This window comes from Telopea speciosissima, chromosome 4 (genome assembly GCF_018873765.1).
Source record: "Telopea speciosissima isolate NSW1024214 ecotype Mountain lineage chromosome 4, Tspe_v1, whole genome shotgun sequence".
Classification (NCBI taxonomy): Eukaryota; Viridiplantae; Streptophyta; class Magnoliopsida; order Proteales; family Proteaceae; genus Telopea; species Telopea speciosissima.
The window spans coordinates 54406043-54413847 of record NC_057919.1 but is presented as its reverse complement, the minus strand read 5'-3'; positions in this window follow the sequence as shown (position 1 = coordinate 54413847).

Below are 7805 nucleotides of genomic sequence, written 5' to 3'. Positions count from 1 at the left end.
CTAAGGTTCTATTCTTTAGAGGTGTAATTAAATATTTTATTTTTTTTATAATTTTATAGGGCTTAAAAAGGGGCTTCCACGATTCTAACTTGGGAGGTCTTAGATTTTAGCTAGGAAAGTATTATGGATTGATAAGGAAAGGTGAGGTGGCAATCTCCAATTGGCTGGAAACTCAATCTTGGAGAAAGAAAGTCTTCATAAAATAAAATCCTAATAAAAAAGCAATTTAACTAAAATTAAAGTACCTAATTTAAAAATCTTAAGTCAAGATTCTTTTTAAAATATTTTTATTGGAGGGCAAGTAAATAGATGTAGTTAGAGACAAAATCGGATTCTTTCCACCTTCTTTTTGTTAGGATTAAATTCCAATAACCAAATCACAAACCCCATTCCCTTTATCATAAATTTGAGAGAGAGAAAGAGAGGGAGATAGGAAAATTCGTGGACTATAGAGAGGAAGAGAAGGAGGGAGAAGGAGATTCGGACTGTGCAGAACCAGCCACTGGACATCCAATTTTGACCCTTAATCTTATTTCACAATAAAACGTAGTCTCATCTCTTATCTTCACAACCCAACTTGAATCAGCCCAAACGGAGATCTGAGCAGAGAGATATCGCTAATTTACTGAAGGTAGGTCATTCTGTCAAAAATCTGTGTTTTTCAAATCCGAGTTTAAGCAATACCTTGAAGTTGATTTCATCATTACCTTACTCATAGGACTCCATTAAAGTGATTCTGAGCTAAAAAGAGATAGACCAACATCATTGAAGCATTGATTTGAGGTCACCTATAGAAACCCTAGTCGCTTCACACAAGGTGAGTAGATCTTCAACCATTATACTTGATATTTTTTTTACATATAAAATTTGTTTTGAAACATTGTTTTAAATCTGGAATTTAATTTTAGATTGAGATTTACCATGCCAAAAACATATTTCATTCATGTTTTTTACTCAATTAAATTGTTCACACATGATTGCTTGCAAGGAATGATGAATTTTCTTATGATTTAATTCACATATGTATGTGCAGAATTTTTTAATAATGTCATGTTTATAGACTAATGAATTCAATGCTTGATTGTGGATAGTATTAGGAAGTTCTATGAATGATTCTTCATGATTATAAACTAATGCATGATATTTTTTGATGATACATTTAAATCTGATTTATTTGATTTACCGGTTTATATTCTATTGAAATTGAAGATGCTTGATGACAACTTTGTGTGGAGATTTTGCCAAATCTTCTCGATTTATGTATTGCATTCTATGCCATGACATATTGATGAAACTCTATTTATTTCTAAGTTTTTTTCTTTCTTTTACAACTCTTGATTAAACGTTTTAGTGTTTGGAATATAGGGAATTGCTAACCCTAAGTTCTAGACTTATTTTATAGCTTTATGTATAAGCATGGATGTTCTTTTCTATGACCTTAATGACATGGGTTAAAGTGTTGGAGTAAGGATAAGTCGGCGGGTTTTTGAGCTATGGACTTATTCTTATTGGAGCTATATGGACTACTAGAAAGAGGGAGATGATCAAAAACTCTCTGGGAGGGCATTGCTAGTAAAACCTTCGGGGGGTTTGACTCGGTCTGGGGCAAATTTGGTCACTAGTTTCTCCATTAGTTTCTTTATGTTGAGAGGGGACAGTGGTGTTGTAGTTAATCATAGCTGGAGTTCATATGCCGCTATCATGAAGGCCTTGACTAGTGTATAGTAACTAGTTCACACTAGTCTATTAGGGAGTGATGTGTTTGTTATTTTACGTTCTTTCGATATATCTTTTGTTGATTGTTGTCATATATACTTTTCATTACGGTAGTGGTGATAAGCAAATATGGTTATGATCATTTTGTTTTGGTTTTTTTTCGGATCTATATATACATAGTATTGTATATCTTTATATTTTGTATTACTTGTACATGTTTTCACACATATATAATTGTTGTGGATTTACTTGCTAAGCTTTTCCCGAAGCTTACCCTCACTACTTTTCAGATGAACAACTTTATGAATGCAAACCAGGATGTGAGGATGTACTAGAGGAGGAGGTCCAAGAGGACGAAGCGTTTGGATTAGAAGAGAACAACTACTATTAGAAACTTTCCACTTTCTTTCAATTTTAGAAGAACTCATAGTTTGTTTGAGTTTAATTTAATTTTGGAGATTATAACCTTTATTTCAGAATTTTAAGTTTAATTTGGAAATTGTAATAGCTTAGTTTAACTACCCTACTTTAGTTGAAGTCTTAATCTATACATTTTAGATATATGTTTGTGTTTTGGTTCTACTCCAGTTCATATCTCCTTGACATAAACGATCTTGTTGACCGTCAATGTCTCTAAACCGCTAGGGTGGTTTTGGGGGCATTACATCTAGAGTTCATTATTTGCGAGCCTTGATAGGGCGTCTGCTGCAGTATTCTCGATCCACGGGACTCGAACCATCTCGAACTTCTTGAACTTGGCTACTAAATCACGAGCTCTCGTCAAGTAGGCTGCCATGCGCTCATCCTTGGCCTCGTACTCTCCGTTTACTTGGTTTACTACGAGTTGGGAATCACTACGGACAGCTAGGTGGGTGATCAGGATTGCTCTTGCGACTCGTAGTCCGGCAAGCAATGTCTCATACTCTGCCTTGTTGTTTGAGGCTTGGAAGGTGAATCGGAGTGCGTATTGAATCCGAAAATCTTTCGGACTAGTGATTATAAACCCAGCCCTGCTCCCTGCCGCGTTACTCGACCTGTCCATGAACATCTCCCACCATATTATGCTCCTCATGTCCTACCTCTTTTGGCTTGGTCTCCGAGAAAGTGCATTCGACGATGAAGTCCGCTAGGGCCTAACCTTTTGTTGATGTTCGAAGGTGGAACTTGATGTCATACTCGCTTAACTCCACCGCCCAGGTGATCCGTCACCTTAATATGTCTGGTTTGTGTAACACCTTCCTTAATGGTAGGTTTGTGAGTATGACGACCGTGTGGGCTTGGAAGTATGGCCGTAGCTTTCTTGCTGTGATCACGAGCGCATAGGCTAACTTCTCTATCTTGGTATACCTGGTCTTTGCATCGATCAATACGTGGCTGACATAGTAGATGGGCTTCTATTGTTTGCCTTCTTCCTTCAGTAATATTGCACTTTCGACTACCAGAGTTGCCGCCAAGTAGAGCTGCAATTCCTCATTAGGTTCTGGTCGCCCAAGCAATGGTGGACTCTCCAAATATTTCTTTAATTCCTCGAAGGCTCCCTGGCATTCTTTCGTCCACGTGAAGTGTTTGGAGCTTCTTAGGTTTTTCAAGGTTTTAAAGAACGGCAAGCACTTGTCCCCAACTCGCGACATGAACTTCGTTAAGGCCGCTATCCTTCCATTCAGCATTTGCAACTCTCTTACTGTTCGGGGTGGCAACTTCTCTTGGATGGCCTTGATCTTCGTCGGGTTAGCTTCTATGCCTCGGGCCGAAACCATGAAGCCTAGAAACTTTCCTGATGTTACGCCAAAGGCGCACTTCGCCAGATTCAACTTCATTTGGTTCTTCCTCAAATCCTCGAACACTTCCTTGAGATCGGCCAAATGGTCCTCAGCCTTGACACTTTTTACAAGCATATCATCCACGTACACCTCCATGTTGCACCTGATCTGTACCTCGAACATTTTGTTAACCATCCTCTGATAGGTTGCTCCTACGTTCTTTAGCCCAAACGGCATGACGTGGTAGTAGTAGTTCTCCTGATCAGTCCTGAACGCCGTGTAGGTCTCATCCTCCTCATTTATGAGGATCTGATTGTAGCCTGAGTATACATCCATGAAGCTCAACATCTCATGACCTACAGTCGCGTCGATTAATAGGTCGATCCTCGATAGGGGATATTCATCTTTGGGGCATGCCTTGTTTAGGTCGGTATAGTCCACGCACATTCTCCACTTGCCATTTGGTTTGGGAACCATCACGACGTTTGCGAGCCAAGTAGGGAATTTCTCTCTCCTGATGAACCTCGAACAACTCAGTTTCTCGACCTCTTCCTTGACTACAGCTTATTTGTCGAGGGCATAATTCCTCCATTTTTGTTGGACTAGCTTCCTAATTGGATCCACGTGGAACCTATGTTCGGCAATGTGCCGAGGTATGCCTAGCATGTCAGAGGCCGACCAAGCAAAGACGTCTGAGTTCTCCTTCAAGAGTCGCCCCAACTTACCTTTCTATTCTTCGTCCAACAATGATCCAACCTGCACTATCTTAGTGGGTTCGTCCTCACTGAGAGGGAATGGGACGAGGTCTTCCACTGGCTTTCCTCTCCATTCTGTGAGCTCATCCCTCTGATCGCTAATGAGGTTCTCTATGCATAGAGCCATCCCCCGAGTGTTGCCGTTGTTCTTCTTGACAAACAGTGCATAACACTCCCTAACCTTCTTCTGGTCCCCTTTGATCTCGCCAACGCCATTCTTTGTTGGGAACTTCATCTTCAGGTGTATCGGCAATACTATTCCCTTCAGGGCAGTTAGGGTTGGTCGTCCTAGGATGTCGTTAAAGGGTATGACTGACCTTACTACCATGAAGGTGATCATGATCGTAACTTGCCGAGGGTGGTCTCCGAAGGTGACTGGCAGTTCAATTGTTCCTCTAATGGAAGAGGAGGCACCTGAGAACCCATGGAGGTAGGTTCCTTCAAGCTTGAGCTTATCATCACTGAACCCGAACTGCCTATAGGCCTCCAGTGAGATTACATCCACGGACGCTCCAGTGTCAACCAGCGTCGTATGCACGGCTCGATTGGCTATCTCCACCTGCACCACGAGGACAACTTCATGCAATAGACTCACTCCTTCCAGGTTGGCGTCCGAGAAGGAGATTACCGTTTCTGTCCTGGCTACCTTGTTCGGCATCTCTGTTATCCTTACGAACCAAGCATGGGCTTTTGCCTTTCTTGTAGACTCCTGCCCTGGTCCTCCCATTATAGTAAGGATTGGGGCTCCCTTGGTATTACTTGGTCCTGGAGCATTTCTTCTTTCCTCATGGTGGCCTCTGTCCCCATCACGATCTATTCTCCTCTCCTCTCGTCGTGGCTCCTCTCTCCCCCGATCATGGTCTCTACCTCCTTAACCTAGACGGCCTTCTCGACCTCCCTTTACGTACTTGTTCAGGTTCCCTGCCTTGATGAGTTGTTCTATCTCTCGCTTCAATTGAATGCACTCTTTTGTGTCATGTCCTGTGTCCTTGTGGAAGAGATAGTACTTGTTTAGATTTCACTTCTCGGGTCCTGCAAGCATGGGTCGCGGTCAATTGAGCAAGCCACGATCTTGGATTTGCATAAGGATCTGTGACCTTGTGGTGTTCAGGGGAGTGTAGTCGGGGCTTCCAGCTTGATCAGTCCTCTCTGGGCGATGCTCAGTTTTCTATGATCGACGGTCACCCTTCTTCTTTCGGCGCTCTATTCTAGTCCGTTTGCTTTCTCGACGATCATCTGGCGCCGATCTTTTATTCTCCTGTGGTTTGGCCTTGATCACTTTCTTTTGGGCTTGTAGTACTTCGACCATGTTGGCGATTGCACCGCTCCAGTAGCTCTTTCATGGTCCTGATCTCTGTCGTGCCAGGTCCTTGATCAGGTCCAGGTCTCTTATGCCCCCGGCTAGGGCTGCATGTTGAGTCTGGTCGTCCAAATCCCTAACCTCTAGGGATTCATTCGTGAATCTCGTGACATACTCTCTGAGGGACTCTCTTGGATTCTGTACCACATTCAATAAGTTGACTATGGTTTTCTTCTGTTTGAAGCTGCTTTGGAAGCGGGTGACAAACTGTTCGCAGAGTTTTGTAAAGGAGTTTATTGATCGAGGCTTAAGCCTTGAGAACCACAAAGTGGCCGCACCTTTGAGGGATGCCGAGAAAGCTCGGTTTCGATCCACCGTACAGGGTCATCATCCTATTGAAGTAATTGATTTGATCGTTGGGGTCCGTGGTTCCACTATAGAGCTCAAAGGTAGGTAACCTGAATCGGGAGGGGAGAGATGCGCTCATGATTTCTGCCGAGAATGGATGTTGGTCTGGTATGGAATGTGTTTCGTCTTTCGTCTATTTCTTCAATCCTTCCAACTTCTCGTCCAATTCTCGGAGTCTTTTATCTAGCTCCTCATCACGTGACTGTCTGCCATGCCTGATTACGCATTCACTGCGAATGCACTCTCGACCACTCCTTGATGTTTTCTCCTACGGTGAGTTTTGACGGGATGGCGAGTGGTCATGACGAGATGAGCCTTGATGTGAATGTGAGGGACTTTCTTCACGATATGTCCGACTCATCCTTGGTGTGCGACTTCCTCCTAGTCGCCCTTGGAATACCGATCTTCTAATCGAACCATCCTGATTAAGTTCCGTTGATCTATGCGTCTGTGATGCCCCACATTCCGATCGGATCGGCAGATCCGCTATTCTCATGGGATGATGTGGAGGGTTTCTTTGCTGATTGGTTGAACTTGTGCGTCTCACGAGTTTCTCCGATCTTTCACCTCCAGGGAGTGACCTCCTAGGGTTTTGCTCTTGTCGAGCGATTGGTTCTGTCCTCGGCAGTGGAACCACCCTCCTGCGGAAAGTCACCCACTGTCTCAAATAATCCCGAAAAAGGTTTTGATCCTGGAGAACTGTCTCTGTAAGTCATTAATCTGACCCACAGTTGCCGGCGCGTTTGGGTCAGGTACTGCTTCCACGGCTACTTCGTTATTGAGATTTACTACATCAACGTGCTCGTTCTTCGGGTTCTCTGTCTCTTGAAGTTCATGATTATTGGCTCTCCGATGAGAGCTCTCCGATGGTGGCGTCTCATTCCTCTCCCTCAGAGCATTGGTGGAGGGTGCGGCCTTCTTACGCGGTGTCATTGAGTACTTCAGGAAGCGAGCTAGTAGAAACGTTGGCTAGCATCGTTCTCAGACGGCACCAATCTGTTGCGACAGTAAATCTCCGGTAGGTCCTTCGGGTGCCGTAACCTGCAAAAGGACGTCAGGGACAAGGGAGAACTAGTGTGGTTCCAGCCTAGGACTCTCCGATGCCTAAGTTAAATCTCTCTTAGCAACAGATGAATTACTGGAATTCAAGATGGTTAATGGGTTGGAATACCTGAGTATTTATAGTTGAGTATGGCGGTGTGGAGAGTCTCAGTTGGTGATAAGTATTCTTCGTGGAAGAGTCTATCATGTAATAGAGTTATATTTGGAATAGTTCCTTGTAGAGTCCTAGTAGGGAAGATGTTCCCTAAGCGTCCTCTTCTCGTGTTGAGTTTGATTAGGTTTGAATCTCTTTGGGATAGGCCTCCCTTTGGTATACCTCCAGTTACGATCTTTTAGTGATAGGACAAAGTAGATCTTGCCGATGACGGTCATGGTTGGACCCCGTGGATTGCATGGTAGACTTGGCCTTTGGGGTGGCCTCTTGGGTCCTATTCCCCTTGGGTTGCCGAACTGGTCCTGTCGCAGCCGGGCTTGAGCTGGCCTCCTCTTCAGATCAAAACACATGACATCTCGAGATTGACCCTTATATTTTTGGTTTATCACAATCAAATACGCCCATGCATTGGAATGCGTTATCTATAAGTAAATCCTCTTGGTAAAACCTTGAACTTTGACCCGAAAACATCGACCCTAAAATCAGACCTAGAAATTCTCAGTCTCACGAATGGATGCGTTATTAAATAATTTTTTTTTTGGGGGGAAATTAGGAGCTTTTATATATTTTAGTTTAAACGGGGTGGAACGAATACTTATCACCTCCAATTCGCTGCCCGGATAGCGATTTGGGGTGGAACTGGGGAAGGT